The sequence below is a fragment of the Octopus bimaculoides genome, chromosome 2 (genome assembly GCF_046866305.1).
Source record: "Octopus bimaculoides isolate indiv1 chromosome 2, ASM4686630v1, whole genome shotgun sequence".
Taxonomy (NCBI): domain Eukaryota; kingdom Metazoa; phylum Mollusca; class Cephalopoda; order Octopoda; family Octopodidae; genus Octopus; species Octopus bimaculoides.
The window spans coordinates 43907996-43927968 of NC_142929.1; the positions used below are offsets into that span (position 1 = coordinate 43907996).

At 37.2% G+C, this 19973-nt stretch overlaps 1 long non-coding RNA gene across 28 annotated transcripts in view; it reads right to left on the reverse strand.

The window, feature by feature from the left end:
• Positions 1-19973, reverse strand: part of LOC106880770 (uncharacterized) — a 241227-nt gene that overhangs the window by 10648 nt on the left and 210606 nt on the right. For 8 of the 28 annotated variants that reach the window (XR_008266803.2, XR_016238847.1, XR_016238841.1 and 5 more), the window contains one exon: positions 15591-15641. This is a non-coding gene — a long non-coding RNA (uncharacterized LOC106880770). Of the gene's footprint in view, positions 1-1909; positions 8701-9765; positions 10150-15590; positions 15642-19973 lie in introns of those variants that run through there. The other 20 variants (XR_016238810.1, XR_016238809.1, XR_016238820.1 and 17 more) reach the window with 5 other exon arrangements.

Sequence of the window (19973 nt, forward strand, 5' to 3'; positions counted from 1 at the left end):
AAATAGCCATCAGAGTTCTTTATACCACTTGCACTCTTTAGTCTTCAGTCCCTATCGTTGTACTGAGCCCCGACTCAGCCTTGTTGAAGCTGACTTACGATCTAAAGCATTGCAACGGTGACTTTTCCGTCAAAAGTATGTCAGGGGCTACATACTTCAATGCATCTTTTACTTAAGATGATACGGTTATGCAATGAGGAAGACTCGGAGAGCAAACTTAATCTGTCGTCCGGCTCAACATCACCATTAACACGTCAATCGGTCTCTGAGGGCTACAGAGCCCACAAGTACAGCCTCTTCCACCAACCCAATGCAATAAAAAGATTTTTTTTTTTAATTCCGTATGGTTAAAAAGTTTGTTTCTCAAACATGTGGCCTTGGGTTCAGTCCCAGTGCGTTGCACCTTGGGCACGTGATTTCTACTACAGCCTCGAGCAGACCAAAGACTCGAGTGAATTTTGTAGATAGAATCTGATAAGAGCCAGATGCGCGCGTGCCCTACTGTTGCTTGACAAACGATGTTGGTTTGATTTGTTCGATGAAAGCTTTGAAGGCATAGTTGTAGTCCAATGAGTGAAACTCAGTTAGTGGGCAAATGGGACAGGGCAAGTGCTGTGAGCATTTTCAAAGTACCAATTTTGCAGCCGGTACATTTGGCCAAGTCGACTTGGGAAGCTTAGAACTCAAAGATGTAAAAAAATGCAGATTCGATAATTGTTTACTGCAGCAACATTTCGTAATTCTTAAAACAGCTTTCAAAAGAGTAAGAGTTTTATAACATGCTATGTTTAAATGTTTTACAGTTGGAGGTAACATGTTTATTAGTGCAATCAATCAACAAAATAACATCTATAAAAACCTCCCTAGGTATCCCTCTCCAGTTTAACAAATATACTCATTATAAACTAACATATATGTATCCGGCTCGAATTTACTCCCTTCTAATACACTCCCAGACAAAAGAAAAAAAAGTGGGGGGAACAGTGGTGTGCATATACAAGTTAGCAATAGACGTAACAATAATCAAAATGAGGATTGGATATTTGCAACCAGGAAATCATTATCATCACACACACACACACACACACACACACACACACACACACACACACACACACTCGCGTTTTAAGGTTGGTTCGTTTCAGATTTCATGTTATATCAACACAACATTTGGAAAACTAACCGTGATTTTTAAACCATTTAGACGAGAACATAGCGACACAGATTGACTTACGTGAACGAATGAAACCCAACCTGTACCACCAGACTGACTATGTGTGTGTGTGTGTGTTTAGTTATACATGTGTGTGTGCGCGCGCAATGTATGTGCACACCTACACTTGTAATTTGAAAACTATACGTATATCGTTTTGTTGGTTATCTGTTGGAAGAGTGTATCTCACATATGTGCTAAATTCTATCTTATAGCTGAGATTTTTGTTATTTCTTTAAAGAAACAAAAAATATATGAAAAAAAAAAATCTATTATCATTAACACCATTGCTATATCATTATACTGAGTTGAAAGAGATATTAAGAGAGAGTCCCTCGTGATACACGGGTAAATAGTAATAAGAGAGAATCTCTCTCCTCTCGTAGTGAACGGGTAAATATCTCACATCTACCTAAGCCCACCGAAGTCGAAAGTAGATTCAAGAAATTTAGACTTCCAGTGCGAGATAATATATAAAGAAAAAATTCTGGATTTTCTAGAGAGAAATTGAAGCCGAAACTTTCCAGTCAGAGAAGGGCCGATATACGAGTAGATGAATATTACGCTGCACTTTAACTCTATACAAACCCTGACAGAGCAGATATTTGTTCAGAGGCAATATAGCTGGGTCCGTTTCGTTCTGTTTTTTTTTTTAATACATGTATATAAAATTACAATTATTTAATGTGTCCACTCTTTTATTTGCTTGTCATTAGACTGCGGCCATGCTGGGGGTAACGCCTTGAAGAATTTTAGTCGACCGAATCGACTCCAGTGCTTATTTTCTTTTTAAAGCTTAGTTACATATTCTATCGGTGTATTTTGCCGAACTGCTAAGCAATGGGACATAAACACACAAACACCGGTTGTCAAGCGGAGGGGGGGGGCAAATACGGACACAAAGACACACACACACGAAAAACTACCATCAAAAGGCGACTAGCCATGTGTAATTAGTTAGGCTACAGAACTAAGTTCTAGTTCTTTTATATGTATCTCTGGAGAGATATGATGAGGACTAGTCTTGGTACAATATTAATGAAATGTGCAATTTCAAGAGGTGGTGTTTCTTCAATCCAATAAGTTATTTCCTAAACAGATTGACACAAATTCTTGCAATTCTACACAAGATATCGATTAGCAAAAATAAATTTTTTAAAGTACTAGCGTTTTTCATATTTTTCAATTATGGTTATAGTTAGAACTGAACAGAAGAGAGATTTAAATTTCACTTGACCAGTTTATAAAGCAAGTGTATACTTGTATTGTGACTGAACAAACTAACCGACTGCTTCAAACTGAAAACTCACACATGCAAATCTTCAGGTGCCAGTCTACTGCCAATAAAGGAATAATATGAGAAACGTTGAGTACAGGTTTTTATGCCAATGCACTTGCTATTAAAAGTGGTAATTAAAAGAGATTTGTAAAAAAAAAAAAAGGACAAGAAAAGAGAGTTATGATTGAAAATGAATAATTGCTTGCTGCCACCTCAACAGTTAAAACAACATTATTCTAGTTATTTTGTGATTTATGGAAGAGGGGCAAGATTGGAGGAGGGGTATAAAAGAAAAGTAAAAAAGAATGGAATTGCTAAATAAAACGTGGGGGATTTTTAAGATGTGAGGTGATGTCAGAAATATTTCGGGTAAATTGGTTCCTTTCCCCCGCAAGAAGTAAAAGATTAAAAAAAAAATGAAACTAAAAGTAAAACCAAACAAACTATGGAATTATTAGAAAAAGAGAAAAAGAGAAAAAGGAAAAACAGTGCAATGTGAGAGAAAGGAGGGCATAGAGAGAGGGAGAGAGAGAGAGAGAATGGCAAACTAAAACATTAGCTTTAGTCCAAGTAAAACAGGAAGGTGGGAGGAGAGAGATGGCTAGAATGCTGAAGGAACTATTATTTGACATTCCTAATATCGGCTTTTGTATACGGGGCAACTTTATCAATGGCCGGTCAAACGACGAAGCAACGAAGAACATGAGAGCTGACACTCGTTGGCAAACATTACTTCAGGAAAGAGAAAGAGAGAGAGGGGGGAGAGAGAAAGAGAGCGTGAGGCAGAAAGATGCAGTTTGTTTGAAGATTATTTTCAAAGTTTGTAAGTTTGTATTTGTCAGTAGCTTATCGTTATTACTATGCTTACAGTAGAGAGAGAGGCAGAGGAAGAAATATTAAGAAACATTCAAGGAAGTGGTGGTGGTGGTGGTGGTGGTGGTGGTGGTGATAGTGATGGTAGTGGTGGAGGACACGTGTAAAGAGAAAGGAATGGTCGTGATGTTTGCTGTACAACAACCTAACAATATTAAGAAACACCAAGCAAAAAGTAAATGTTAAAAAATAAATGAAGGCAAAAAGAAAAAATATAGAAAAAAAATGAGCAACAAAAAAGCAAAACGAAATAGTCAGGTCTGCTTCTTGAACACAACACTAGGTGACAGCAGAGAGAAACATCCGAAATATGTAGCTTTGTTTGACCTTCCCGCCTCGAATCTAAACAACTGCTAACTTCCCGTTTCAAGTTAGCGAATAACCATTTACCAAAGCAATTACAGGCATTTCCTACTCCCTTCTTCTATGCTCACACTTTTAACAACAACAACATTAGCGTTACCATCGCCGTCACAGCTATTGTTATTGAGAACTGCCGCAAAATGTTTCGACTTTGATACGAACTTCAATTCAGTTCCCAAACGAGAGAAAAACTGACAATATAAAACAGTTTTTGGCAGCACAGTGTTCTCACAAACAATGCTTTTGCATGTTTCTGCAATTCTAAAGAAATGAAATAAGGCGGTGTGTATATATATAAAAATGATGACTTGTGAAATCAAAAGTAACTGCATAAAGGCAAAGAGTCGACATGGCCGATTTACTGTAATTTCACGATCTCTATCAATCAAGGGTAACCTGCGGCTCGCAGGACTTTCTAAATGACACGCCTAACAGAGAAATCACCTTGAATTTTTTAGTAGTGCCCCAAGTGACGAGCCATTTTCTAATGCAGCCCACTTCTCGAAAAGGCTGCTCATACCTGGTTTATATTGATCTACATTTTTATTGTTTGTGACAATCGGTTTTCTTCAGACTCGGGGTTAAAGGGTGGACACAAAATAAAAGAAATCGACCAAGGTTTCAATGTTTATTTTTATTAATGTTGCCCATTTAAACATAAGAGAAAATCTAGTATTCGGTGACGCAACAATACTAATAACATAATATTCATATCGATAAACATTTATGGATGTTAATTCTCAAAATCCTTTATCTGGCATCATTTAAATTGTGCGTGTGCGTGTTACACTAACCAGCATCTCTCGAAAGTGTAGGAGAAAAAAAGAGATAAGGCTTGTTACAGATGCTTTCTTACATTCATCAGAGTGGAACTAAATTGTTAAGTGAAATACAGAGTGCGTAAGCTATTTGAGGACATACATTTTTTGGGTCATTGCTGCAATTTTTGCTAACTCTGTATAATCTTTGTTTCAGAAAATAATAATGGCAGACTCTCAGCTTACTCAAGAAATGAAGAGGCAAGCAGTTTTTGTGGTTATAAAGGCTGAGCATAGCGATTTAGAAATATCTCGATTTTAAAAAGTTGCCAGATCTTTCGTCTACAAAGTTTGTAAGGAACTAGAGACTGAAGATGGTAACGTATCACCATTAAAAAGCATTCTAAATGCTCTGAAAGCGATAAAACACTTGAATTTATCCAGCAAGTTCAACAGACCATTGATTACAATCCCAGAAAGTCCATGATGTCAATTGCAAAAGATCTCCATGTGTCAGAAGGAACAGTCAGAAATGTTGTCCACGAAGACATCAGATATAAGTCTTATATGATGAGGAGAGGTAAATTTGTCAGAAAAAGCGAAAGAAAATCACTACATCAGATCTAAAAGGTTCTTAAACAAACTGAAAACTCCAGCAGAAGATTCGATTTCGTTTTTCTCAAACGAGAAAAATTTTGACCAAGCTCAAAAGATTAACAGAAGAAATGACAGATGGTTATGTACAGAGCTTTCTTAAGTTACAAGTGTTATGCATACAAAATTTCCTGCAACTGTTATGGTTTTAGGGGTTGTCAGCAATGAAGGACATATGATGCCTCCTTACTTCTTTCCACAAAGCCTTAGAGTTAATTCTGGCGCCTACATTGAGGTCCTGGAAACAATTAAGCCCTGGATAGACAGTGTATGCAATAGGACATATGTGTTTCAGTAAGACTCTGCACTATCACGCATGGCTCTAGTAACACAGAAATGGATGGCTGAAAATTTTCATGATCACAACCTAACATTTGGCCTCCTAATTTGTCAGATCTCAATCCACTGGACTATTACATGTGGAGCGTTGTTGAGAGAGAGGTCAATGAACACGCCCATAACACCAAAGATTCTTTGAAAGCTGCCATAGTCAGAGTAATGTCCAAAATGAACCAGGACCACTTGATTCGAGCATGTAGATGATTTAGATCTCGTATAGAAGCAGTTGTTTAAGTTGAAGGTGGCTTTATTGAATAACATTATAGAAAAAAAGGTTTATTTTTATCCTCATAGCATTTTTTGATAAATAAAGTTATTTGTTATTATATATCTGTTTTTATATAAACATAAATCTGTCCTAAATACCTTACGCACCCTTTATATTCATTGGCAATCTATTCGTTCATAGCCTTAGCATTAAATTCAGTTCCACTTAGTTGTACGCAAATGCCGAGAATCCATAGTCGGAACCAGTAGAAGAGTAAAGAATACAGTGAAGTTGGCTTGATCAACTTATCATTGTCTCTTTTACAGATGACAAACACTAACCAAAGAACGTTTAATTTTAAAGAGACGATAGCGAATGCAACAGATAACCAGACAAATCGCTTCACGACATGCAAATATTTTAAAATGCATCATTACCCAAGTTCAACCTCGTATGTCATCTATTCGTAGTTGTTGAATTAAGTAGTATTATTCGTGTCACGTAGTAATATCACCCCTTTTATTAAAGGCATGGTGAAACAGGCACAGGCAGTAGACTTACTCTGTGTCTCGGTTTAACATAATCAGCGAGTCCTTGGATGCAAAGAGTGATGTTAATATGGTTATAGAAAACCTGTCAAATGTCAGATTAACCTTGCTAACAAATCTCTATCTTCTTTACTTCCGAGAAAGTGGTCACTACAGGAAGTACGAGGGCACGTCAGTATATTCAAAGTACTGCGGACAGAAACAGGAATAAAAGCCAATATGGTGGGGTTGATTAATCAACACTTTCTTCGTACAACGAGTCTTGTAGATAAGTATCGTTATATATCGAAGTAAATTTTGAAGAAATAGCAATAAATTTCAATGTTAAGAGAAGCCATAGGTGTCTCACTTCACCCCTTCTCACTCCACTCCCTACCATCAAAATATATCTACATAAAATTACAAAAATGTGGTAGTACATACAATGGTACAAATAAGGCAATGGTTATTTCTTTTGATAAGGACGTGAGGATAATATTAATTAGTTTAGTCAACTTGAACAGAAGTTTATCGATTGGAGATTTCGGATATCATTCAACCTACACTCGAATGGATGTCAGTGCTATTTTATATAAAATAAAAGCTTTATATCGAAACTGATAAGGTTGATACATAGATGAGGGAAATGAACAGATCTACTATACAGTAATCCCTCGACTATCGCGGGTGCTACGTTCCAAAACTGCGAAGTAGAAACAGTACTGTACTGTACTTTTTTTTTTGTATATATTTATCTTATTATAAATGCAAAACAACACCATGGAGGAATCGACATAAGCTTAAATAATAAACCGCGACAGGTGAACCACGATATGGCCAGGGATTACTGTATCTATTTTTGAGATTCGTAGTTAATTCAGTGTGTGTCAAGCCTCACTTAGCACATTCTTTCTCTTATCAAAGCCAGTCCTATTATGATGCTTATGTGGTGTTCAGTTCATTAAAAAAAAGGGTAAATGATTCTCTGAATCGAATGCTATCCCAGGTATTTTTCCCGCGACATATCCATTTTCATATTAAAGCAATCAATTACACCATCTGCGTTGCTTACTTTGAAGTCAGCAGAATCAGTCACAGAGCGATTAGTGTGTTTAGTCATAGACACAAACAAAGCAATATTTGCGAAGAGACACAAGCCACAGACTTGTTTTTATTGATTGTCTGGAAGCTCATCAACTCTTTCGTCTGTATTCTCAAAAAACGTAAAAGACAACGGACTGACAAATCAATACAATTTCCTATTCCATGGACATAACTTTGTCTTGATATATTTCATTAAAGAACTCGCCAAACGACCATTACAGTGACTGAAATCCAATAAGTCAAATGTCGAGGTTAGGGTTTTAAATGAAACTAAATGGACAAGATTAGCTGTGAATTGAAAGCAGAGTATGGATTGCATTCTAGTATAGCACTAGTATATCAAAGGCCAAAAAAAAAAAACTGGGTAAAATACCACACCACACTATCAGACATAGGAAAACTGAGAAATTAAAGTGGCTCTCCGTCGGTTATGACGACGAGAGTTCCATTTGATCCGATCAACGAAAGTACGTGTATCCTTAACGTAGTTCTGAGGGTGATTCAACGGTGACGAAGAATGTGACAAGGCTGGCCCTTTGAAATACAGGTGCTACTCATTTTTGCCAACTGAGTAGACTGGAATAACATGAAAAAGTGTCTTGCTCAAGGATAAAACGCATCACCGGGAATTGAAATCATGACCTTACGATCGTGAGCCGAATACCCTAACCACTGAGCCACGCGTCTTCACTCCAGCGAAATTTATAAAGTTTAAAATTACATCAACGGACGGCAGATAGCACACTTATTCTATTTCGTACCATCATCATCGCTTTGTCACCTCATTAACGTTTACTTTTCCATGCTTCCATGGATCAGACAGAATTAACTAAATTTTAAAAAATAGTGTAGGGAAGAAACTAACCTTGTCTTCGTTTACGAATTTTATTTTATACTAACAGCCTATTTCAATCGTCATCCTAACTGGTCAAAAAAGGTTTTTATCCAAGATCGATAAAATAACATCTTGTACTTCAGTCGATTTAATCGATTAAACTTCACAAAATGTGCACCCTTGTACCCTACAAACAATTATCTTCTAGTATCGTTCATTCTACTAACCTAAAAAATAATGTGAGACAACCAGCACCGCAGACAGCTTGAGGCTAAGTTTACTGTCTTAAACTGTCCCTGATTCCCCCACCTGAAACGAATATCAACACTTAGAGAAAGAGAAGGAAAGGTTCAAGTCGTTGTCGTATAACAGTTGTACCGTCTGAATAAAACAGATACCGGATGCATTTGGATATCCACCCGATTTTATAAAATTACATCAACGGGTCAACGAACTTGACATGTCACACGATACATCTTTTACTTTGCTCATCACACATGCGCAGAAGGAGATAATTCATGTTAAAGGATGTAACCAGCTCCAGAAACTATAAAAAAAACAAATAAGCCTGAAAAAAATGTTAATACTGGCAAAAAAAAAAAAAATCATATATTTTTAGAAAGGAAAAATTATATGTTGTGGCTCTTATGCTTTTCCCCAAGATTGCTAGGTGTTCAAAACTAAAATATTGGCTATAAACGGCACTGCCGATTCTGCCAGCCACAGATTACCATCGGCAATTTTTTCACTACCATGAGAGTTTTCGATTCTGCATATGTGTTTTTTTTTTTATGCAAATCATACCCAATAAAGCGTTTGAGACAATCCCCTATAATATTCATGCGATTCAGTCATCACTGATTGAGGATAACACGGTACCTTCAGTTTTTATTTGTGACGCTTATCCCAAATTCATCTCTGATAACATGGGTCGGAGTTCAGTCAAAAGTTTCTGCTTGGACAGCAAAAACTCGCCCCAGCGACCATCTACAACGCTCGGGACAACTTGCGGTCTCGAAACGAAACCTATTTCCGATGTTCTATCATTCATTTATGGCTGATTCATTTAACACAATGTTTTATATTTGGAACCAAACACCTGTGATAAACGAGGATATATGTACTATCTATGTCAATATATTTTAGAAAGGCATTAACGCCACGTTTTAATCATTACTGTCACTCATAGTCACATAATGCCTCCACTAATCAAGAAATTATTTTTATATTATCTTGTGGAAACCAAAATCAACATCATTACGTTTATAAACATCATTACAAAATGCGAGGTAATTACCTTTAATATGAAAAATCTGCTGCAAAACAGAGTTAGCTCCCTTGAGCATTAAGTTTCCATGTTTGTTGTCTCTGTTACCATGGAATTAATATGTAAAGAGGAGGTTCGCTGTGACAATGGAACAATCATATGCAAAATGTATTTGCTATCAAAAAATTTATTTTCGAGCATGTATATAAATTAACTAAACGCAACTAATGGATGTTTAGTTTTTCCTCAGCGATGTGACACGAAACAATATTGGAAAGATAATACTTAATGCTTCAAAAAACCTCACAAAATCAATCTTACGTTTACAACTACATCACAAAATGCGTTATGTAATACATATGTCAGTACTGAATGAGTAATAAAAACAGGGTTGTCATGTTTTACTAAATCACTAAAGTAACATTTTTAATAAACTTTATATAAAATAAGCGTTTATATCGAAATAAAACAAAATATCATTTGCTGAATGAGTTCATTTAGAATTTTATAACAAGAAATTTCCTAAAATATTTTAGTATGTTTTCCTTAAACTTTATATTTTGCCAAGAGAAGTATGCTTCTGCTTTTGTTTTTCCGTCGAGGTGGAGATTCTTCTGATCAAAGGGGGCTGGTGACAGAATTAGTAGAGTGCCCCGTAGTATTTATTTCCAGCAGCTCCTACGTTTTGTCTCTGGTCAAGAAAGTTCTTTCTTAAATACCACAGATCATCTAGTAGAAAACATAATTAATTAAAAGAAAGTGGTTGGCGTTTGGGAGGGCATCCAGCTGTCAAAACGCCAAAACTAACCTCGCCTGTGCTACTGCCACGTAAAAAAACACTGAGTCTACTCTGCAGAGTGGCTGATGTTAAGAAGGGCATTCAGTCTTAAATACCCAGCCAAAATAGACACAGTAGCCTAGGGTAATTTTTCTACCTGGCCAACTCCTGTCAACCGTCCTACCCATGCATACATGGAAGATGGACGTTAAACGATCACGATGAGATGCAAGGGTGCCTAACTGAAGGTCTATTTCACTGGTGTAAAGCATCGTTAGCAATGGAAATTTGAAGAGTATTTTCATTAGTTTTCCGTTTAAGTGACTCCGGTACCTTTTAGCTCAGAGGTGAGATGTTTCTTACGAAGCTAACTTTCTTTACATAAGGCTTCAGAAGCGGCCTGCCCTGCCGACCCAGTGGGGTAAAGGATTAGGAATGGTAAACAAAAAGTTTTATCATGAATGTGGGAGATCAAGTTTTAGCATAGTACTCTTCAGAAGCACATGTTTAATCTGTACTCTATATGCACCTAACTCCAAAATACAAATATTAAGACATCTTTACAAAGACAACCACGAGTAATTAGGACTGTGCTAGCTTGAGAATGTATGAAGAAACTCACGCACACACACACACACACACACACACACACAGGGTGGGCCAACAGTCATTCACAAAATAAGTTCAATACGCTCCGGAATTGTCAAAGACATGCTTCAATTTTTCTAAAATTGAATAAAATAAATAAAATAATGGTGAATATGCACGTGCTTGCACATGATGGACAAAATAAATAAGGATAAAAACGTAATATGAATAAAATATCATGTTTTGATGCGTGACTTTTGGCCGAGCTTGTGCGTGCGCGCGTGGACGAAGGCTAGCAGGCTGAAATTTGGAAGTTACAGTCACCCTTCTTGTAATTGTATAACAAATACAGACGCTTCAAAAAGTACTGGAATATTGAGTAATTCTTCAGCTTAAAGTTAAATTATTTATATTATACCTGACAGTAAAACTACCAATACATACATACATACATACATATATATATATATATTGTTGTTGTTGTTGTTGTTGTTGGCACTCCGTCGCTTACGACGTCGAGGGTTCCAGTTGATCCGATCAACGGAACAGCCTGCTCGTGAAATTAACGTGCAAGTGGCTGAGCACTCCACAGACACATGTACCCTTAACGTAGTTCTCGGGGATATTCAGCGTGACACAGTGTGACAAGGCTGGCCCTTTGAATTACATGCACAACAGAAACCGGAAGTAAGAGTGAGAGAAAGTTGTGGTGAAAGAGTACAGCAGGGTTCGCCACCATCCCCTGCCAGAGCCTCGTGGGAATCGAAACCGCGATCCTATGACCGCGAGTCCGCTGCCCAAACCACTGGGCCATTGCGCCTCCACACCAATACATACATATATAATATACTAGCAATGCATCCCAGCGTTGCTCGGGTATTATGACTAACAGCCACATTGTATTATTTGTTCCTATATGGGCAGAATCGGCTACAGACTCCCAATGTTTCACTGTCGTTTGATGATTCACGCATGCGTAGAACTGTACTGAAATAGCAGACGTAAAAAATATCAGTCCACCACCACAAAACACGACATGCTACAAACAGCAGGGAAAACGACATTATTTCTGAAGAAACCTCCCCGCTTCCCAAACAGCTAAATGCGAAACATTGAGAGTTTGTAGCTTTTTGAAAGTGGTGAGGTGATGGGTGAATGCTGGGGAAGATTTTAGTGTTTCTTACGTCAAAATCGGCAACTCAGTTTTCGAATCCCTGAAGAACATACACACACACACACTCAAATTCTGATAGATAGATAGATAGATAGATAGATAGATAGATATTGTTAGATGTTGCGGTTTGGTATAATATTTTAGTTATATCACATTTCACCTTCAGACCTTAGTCTCTCTTGATTGAATAGAGAACGAAGACAAGCTAGCCATGACCATCCAGTCTTTTTGAGGTAATTCAGGAGTACAATATCCATTGTAACCACCTCTTTAATTTTTGAAGACATTACGGCTTGATTTGAGGGAGATTTTTTTACCGTTTGTTTCAGTAGGTCGAGCGAATATACAAAAAAGGGCCCCGTCGCTGGCTCAGACACACGCACACAGATGTATCTGTGTATGTGTGTGCGCGTATGTGTACATACACACACACACACACAACAAAAATACTGGTGAAAATCACATCTTTTATAGTAGAATTCACCATATAAAGCCGACAATATTTTCGCTGTCTAATACTTTAAATTTCTCGAAGTTCTTCTAAATGATATTTGGATCTAGTTGTCATCCATGAGGAAATATCTTGGATGTGTCTTCTGCTTGCATTTATTGGTGTCTGGTTGTTTGATACAGCTAGCCAAATTCGTGTTAAAATGAGTTCTTTATTGAAATCTGCCTGGATTCTTTAATCCCTTTTTCCTTCTTATATACATGTGTGTGTGTGTGTGTGTGCGGTAAGGCGATTTGACGTCTATCTTTAGCAGATTAGGAATCCACTTTAGTGGTCATTCCTCTTATTAATTGTAATATAATTCTCAAATCTTCGGATTTTTTAAAATATGCTAGACCACTGGTTTAAATTGATGTTAAAAGATCAATATCAATTTCTACCCTCCTTATTTAAGTGGGGGGGGGGGGCTTACTGTTGAAAATATGCTGTGGTATATTATAATATATTACAACGATATAAAATCATAATATTTTAATCCCATGATTTAAAAAAAATTTCAATGAATAAAGATGAACTATATGCATATATAATAAAAGCGTTGGGACATAAATTCAGTGATTCATATGAATTCTTATGTAGCATCTCATTCATAGATTTTATGTTTTAATGCAGGCAGAAATAAAACAAGAAGAAAAAAAAGAAAAACAAGCTTTTAAAGCACACACGCGTTTTCCACATCCATGGAGAAGTAATAATAATGATGAAAAGTAACAACGTTACAGAATATCGGATATTTTACAGCAATGACACTTGTACAGGGATGCGTTGTTGCGTATGGTGTATCACCTCTCATAACACACTCGCGCAAACGACAGGACAATGCAAACCAACTCATCTTCCTCTCATATTCATACATATACATACATATATAAATATACGAACGTATGTATGTATGTATGTATGTATGTATGTATGTATGTAATACACACACACACAGTCAAAAAGCACACCCACACAAGTCTATAAAACAAGCAATAACGCCAACATCATTTCCGGTATTGACAAGTCATACGTAAATATAGGGATGCATTTATCGGAGTCAGTCAGGTTTGAATGTGGACAGCTGGCACAAGGTACCCCTCTCCCCTACCACGACTACTACTACCACCACCACCCCGCAAAAAGAAAAAAAACTCTCTCTTCTGTCTCGCCCTTTTCTCTCTAGACAGAAGGTCTTCATACGCTTCATTAATTAACATGATGGCACAGTCGGGTCCCTTCGTTTTAATCAAGGGTTACCAATTGCCAAATAGCTCGTGTGCAATTTCGGGGAGAATAAAGTATCCCTGTGAAATGAACCAAAAATCTATAAACGCAAAGTGATATTTGCGGATGTGATATTAAAACTTTAAATGAAAAAAAAAAAAGCAGAAAAAAAAAAAGATAAAATAATTATAGTTTTTCCTTTTTTTTTTTTTAGTAAAAGAGGATGGGGGTTTAAAATATAACAAAATATATATATATATACTAAATTATTTTAGTTACTCAATTATTCATTCATTTATTCATAAATACGTAAAGTTGGCTTAAATGAAAATATTAAAAAAAAATATACACTAAAAATATAAGTTACCAGACACGCATTCAATCACTCACACGCTGACGGTCTGTCTGTCTGTCAATCTGTCTGTCTGTCTGTCTGTCTGTCTGTCTGTCTGTCTGTCTGTCTGTCTGTCTGTCTATCTCTCTCTCTCTCTCTCTCTCTCTCTCGTACACACACACCCACACATGCAAATTGTAAACAAAAAGGGCGATGAAGTAAAATAAACAGGCTATGCTATTTATTTATTTACTAAAATCTCTCTTCAACGTTGAGTCATCGGAAAATTTTGTTTTATCTTTCACTTGTTTCGGTCATTGGACTACGGCCATACTGGGGCACCGCCCAGAAGGGTTTTAGTCGAACGCATCGATTTCCCCACCCTTACCAGTACTTAATTTTTTCAGCCCCGGTACTTATCCAATCGTATCTTTTGCCGAACCGCTACCTTACAGACACGAAAACAAACCAACACGGGCTGTCAAACAGTGGCGTGGGGACAAACACATACACACAAACGACGGGCTTCCTTTAGTTTCCTATTTCTTTATTGCCCACAAGGGGCTAAACATAGCGGGGACAAACAAGGTCAGACAAAAGAATTAAGTCGATTACAATGCGTAACTGGTACTTAATTTATCGACCCCAAAAGGATGAAAGGCAAAGTCGACCTCGGCGGAATTTGAACTCAGAACGTAACAGCAGACGAAATACCGCTAAGCTTTTCGCCCAGCATGCTAACGTTTCCCCAAAACACACGCGCGCGCACACACAGAGTTCTCTATGAGCATTAATTTTCATTACAGTAAGGTAGGCGGGAGGAGGGCACAGACAGACGGGATAAATGAAACCAATATGTACCTATACTATATTGGGGGTTGATTTAATCGATCAACTTTATCATATTCCCGCAAAGAAAGAAAGAAAGAAAGAAAGAAATTGATTGAGTATTAGTTTTCGTCATACTTTCTAATTCTGAAGACGAAAGCTCAACAGACGGCTGGGTAGGCAGTGTACGTGTGTGAGAGAGAGAGAGAGAGAGAGAGAGAAAGAGACAGTGTGTGTGTGTGTGAGAGAGAAAGAGAAAGAGAGAGACAGTGTGTGTGTCTGTATGTGTGTGTGAGAGAGAGAAAGAGAGAGAGAGACAGTGTGTGTGTGTGTGTGTGTGTGTGTGTGTATATGTGCGTTTCTGTTCAATCTTATAATTGTTTTTTTTTTCTTTTAATCTAATTTTATTTATCTATTTGCCTGGTACAAGGGTGAAGAAGTTTGCTTCACAACGACAGGGTTCCACGTTCAGTCCCACTTGGGTAAGTGTCTTCTGCTATAGCCACAGGCCGACCAAAGCCTTGCAGGTGGATTTGGCAGACAGAAACTGAAAGAAGCCCGTCGTGTGTGTGTATATATATATATATATATATAGGGAGAGAGAGAGAGAGAGAGAGAGAGAAATAATAATAATCATATTTAGAATAATAAAAGTCGATTCAAGGTTAAGTATCAATAAAAAAATAAAAAAAACTGCGTACAGGACGAAATAAAAAAGGAAAATAAAAACGAAAATCGAATAATAACTTACAATGATGAAGATACATTCTGTCAATAAATTCACTTCGGAATAAATTTTCTGCTGAAATAAATAGAAATAATACATTAAAACAAATTCAATGATTTCAAGCAGAAAATTAATTTAAAATTTTTAGAAGATTGCAGAAAGAAAAAAAAAATTATTGATAAAAATGCATAACTGTTTCCCTCCAAGTTGAAGTTGATCATCCGTATTCTCCAAGTGGGTGTTTATTGCTAGATTTCTTTCAAATGTTGACATGTTTGCTTACACAAGACAGTGCTATAAACCACATGATTCTTGACGGAACAGAAGTACCACACCATAATATCACGCCATATCTTACGGCGCCATATCATACCATGCAATGATATAGCACATATTAACCATTGATAATAACAACAACAACAACAACAACAATAATTATTTCTAAATTTGGTACAAGGCTAGGAATTCTGAGTGGGGGAAAGTAGCAAGTTGATTGCATCAACCGCCCCCCCCCCCCACCTCCCACATTCCAAAGGATGAAAGGCAAAGTTGAACATAGGTGGTATTTGAACTAAGAACGTAATGAGCCGGATGAAATGCCGCTAGGCATTTTGTCCGACATGCTAACGAATCAGCCCGTTCACCGCCTTATTTCTTTTTTTTTTTTTTAATAGTGATTTCAAATTCTGTCACAAGGTCAGCAATTTTATGGGGAGAGAACAGGTCGGTTATATCGACCGCACAGCCCGAACTCAAAACGTAAAAAGCCGGAAGAAACGCTACTCAGCATTTTGTCCGACGCGCACTGGCTTTTAAATAATAATAATAATAATAATAATAATAATTGTTTCAAATTTTGGTACAAGGCCAGCAATTTTGTGGGGAGAGAACAGGTCGGTTACATCGACCGCAAAGCTTGAACTCAGAACATAGAGAGAGCCGGAAGAAATGCCGCTCAGCATTTTGTTCGACGCGCACCACTTTTTTAATAATTGTTTCAAATTTTTGCTCAATGCCAGCAATTTTGAGGGAAGTGGATTAGTCGATTGCATCCATCCTAGTTTATAACTGGTATTTTAGTTTATCTAATCGGAAGAAAGAAAAGCAAAGTTCACTTTGGCGAAATTTGAAATCAGAATATAAAGAAAGGGAGTAAATTTCGCAAAGCATTTTTTCTGCTGCTCCAACGATTCTACCAGCGTCGCCTTTAATAATGGTTTCTGATACCGGCACAAGGTCGACAATTTTGAGGAGAGAGGTGTTTGTAACTCGATTAAATCGTCCCCACTTTGAACGGTACCATGTTTTATCGACTCTGGGAGAGATGAAGGGCGAAGTTAACCTCGGCAGTATTTTAATTCAGAACGAAAAAAAGAAAAAAACCGAGCAAACAGAACCAAGCTGTTTTCCAACGCTCTAATGACTCTATAAATCCACTGCCCTATTAAGAAGAAGAAGAAGAAGAAGAAGAAGAAGAAGAAGAAGAAGAAGAAGAAGAAGAAGAAGAAGAAGAAGAAGGAGAAGACGAAGAAGAAAAAGAAGAAGAAGAAAAAGAAAAAGAAAAAGAAGAAGAAGAAGAAGAAGAAGAAGAAGAAGAAAAAGAAAAAGAAGAAAAAGAAAAAGAAGAAGAAGAAGAAGAAGAAGAAGAAGAAGAAGAAGAAGAAGAAGAAATCCTTTCTACTATAGGCACAAGGTTTGAAATTTCGGGGGAGGAGACTAGTCGATTACATCGTCCTCAGTGCTTCATTGGTACTTAATTTGGGGAATGGGACCAGCCAATTACATCAACCCTAATGTGTTACTGGTACTTAATTTATCGACCCCGAAAGGAAGAAAGGCAAAGTCGACCCCGGCGGCATTTGAACTCAGAACATGAAGACAGACGAAATACCGTTAAGCATTTCGCCCGGCATGCTAACGATTCAGCCAGCTCGCAGTAGTAGTAGTAGTAGTAGTAGTAGTAGTAGTAGTAGTAGTAGTAGTAGTGCTCCTACAGAAAGTTTGTCTCTTAGGGACAGCAAGGATTATCTAAGCACTTGGAAGACTGCTGAAAACTTGTTGATACCCAAGGTTACGGGTAATAACCCGCAAACCACATAAATCCTACCTAGAATAAGACCGAACCTGAGCCAAACCAAAGCAATCATAATCCTTTCTACTGTAGGCACAAGGTTTGAAAATTGAGGCGGGGACAGTCGATTACATCGACTCCAGTGTCTAACCGGTACTTATTTTATCGAACCCGAAAGGATGAAAGACAAAAGTCAACCTCGGCGGAATTTGAACTCAGAACGTAGCGACGGGCGAAATACCGCTAAGCATTTTGCTCGGCGTGAATAATAATTTCTTAGTCAGAACAGGCACAAGGCCACAAATTCAAGTGAAGAGTTTAGCTCATTATAAAACGCGGCACTTGACTCTGGAAAGACGAAAAGCAAAGATGAATTCAGGACAAAGTTCCAGAACAAATACCGCAAGGAAATTTTTTTCTGACGCTCGAGCGACTCTACCAATAAACCGTTCAAATAAATTCTAACTTTAGTCCAGACCTATAAGTCTCGGAGGGTAGCAAAGTTGATTAAACAGACTAAAGATTTTCACTAGTACTTCATTCATCAACCCTGACGATGAAAGACAAAGTCGACTCTGGAATGACTGGAAAGGACGAAAGGCTTCGACGGCATTTGAGCTCACAAAAAGACGGACGAAACGCTACTTAACATTTTGTCCAACTCGCTAACGATTCTACTAGCTCAAAACATCCATAATAACAATAATCCTTTCTACTGTAGGCACAAGGCCTGAAATTTTCGGGGAGGGGATATGTCGATTACATTCACACACACACACACACACACACACACACACACACACACACACACACACACAACCCCCAGTACGTAACTGGTAGTAATTTCATCGACTCCGAAAGGATGAAAGGCAAAGTCGATCTAGGCGGAATTTGAGCTCAGGACATAGCGACGGGCGAAATACCCGCTAAGCATTTCGTCCGACGCGCTAACGATTCTGCCAGCTCACCGCCTAAATAATAGCAACAACAACAACAACAACAACAATAATGATAATAATAATAATGGTTATATAGATTACGAGAAACGGTAGGGCGATAATTACGTTGCAATATGTAGTTTGATCATGAACAGTGTCGGCATTGTTTTAGTTCTTTTAATGTGAACAAAATCATCAGCAGTATTAAAAAAATACTGGATCATCCACCTACACAGATATTGACGTTGTGTCATTTCAAATGTGATCAATAATACTTAAAAGAAACAAATTTTCGAAACCGATCAATGTTAGTATTTATCTTGTGTACACTTTTATATTTATCATTCGTGACTATATAAGTATCGAACAGACGATAATAATAATAATAATGGTTATATAGATTACGAGAAATGATAATGATGATGGTTTCCAATTTTGCCACAAGGGCAGCAATTTGGAGAGAGGGGATTAGTCGATTACATCGACCCAGTGTTCGAAAGGATAAAAGACAAAGTCATTCTCGGCGGAATTTGAACTCAAAACGACAGGCTTTAGAAAACTAACACAGTGCCCCAGCATAGCCGCAGTACAATGACTGAAAAATGTAAAAGACAAATGTATCTTAAAATTTCCAACTGACATTATAATATAGAGAATATCGAGAAAAGAATACTATGCGCGCGCGCGCGTTTGTATGTGTGTAATTAAAAAAACAACATAAGTTACAGTGGAGATGCTTATTCTGAAGGTCCGTTCTTTTGGTAGAGGATTTTCATTTTAAAACAAATACGTTCTTGCAAATATTAGATATAATTTTAATCTTATATATAGTTTAGCAGTGTAATTATATTTCTTCAACTTATAGCTAACTTCAATACGGCCTTCAAGCTTTAAAATGCCACCCGCTCTTGATATAAATCAATTGATTGCTAAGAAGCTTTAACGCACACGCATATATATCATTTCACACAAATACAAAAGTTATCTCCCCTGCATTAATTCGCATCACATTCAATAAACGTATTACGGATTATTTTTTTGTGATTAAATCCATTTATGTACCGACGTAAATTTTTTCCCCGGTTATTTTTAGGAAAAAGATTGTAATCTCCGATGCAGTTTTGATTCAGAAATGGGGGAGGGGGGACAAATATATCACTTTCTAATAATCAGAGTTTCAGTCAAGAGTGAGACAGACACCACCATAACATATTGTTTGTATAGAACAAGGAGTAAATAGTTCAGTTTTTTTCTCAAATTTCAAATAGAATTTTTTTTTTTTTTTTTTTTTTTTTCATATAAGTCGTGAATATGTGCGTGATATTCATTTGTTCGGAGAGAACGTGGGAGAAATTTGGATATGTACAACGCATGAATCGTTGCGAAAATTTAGTTTCA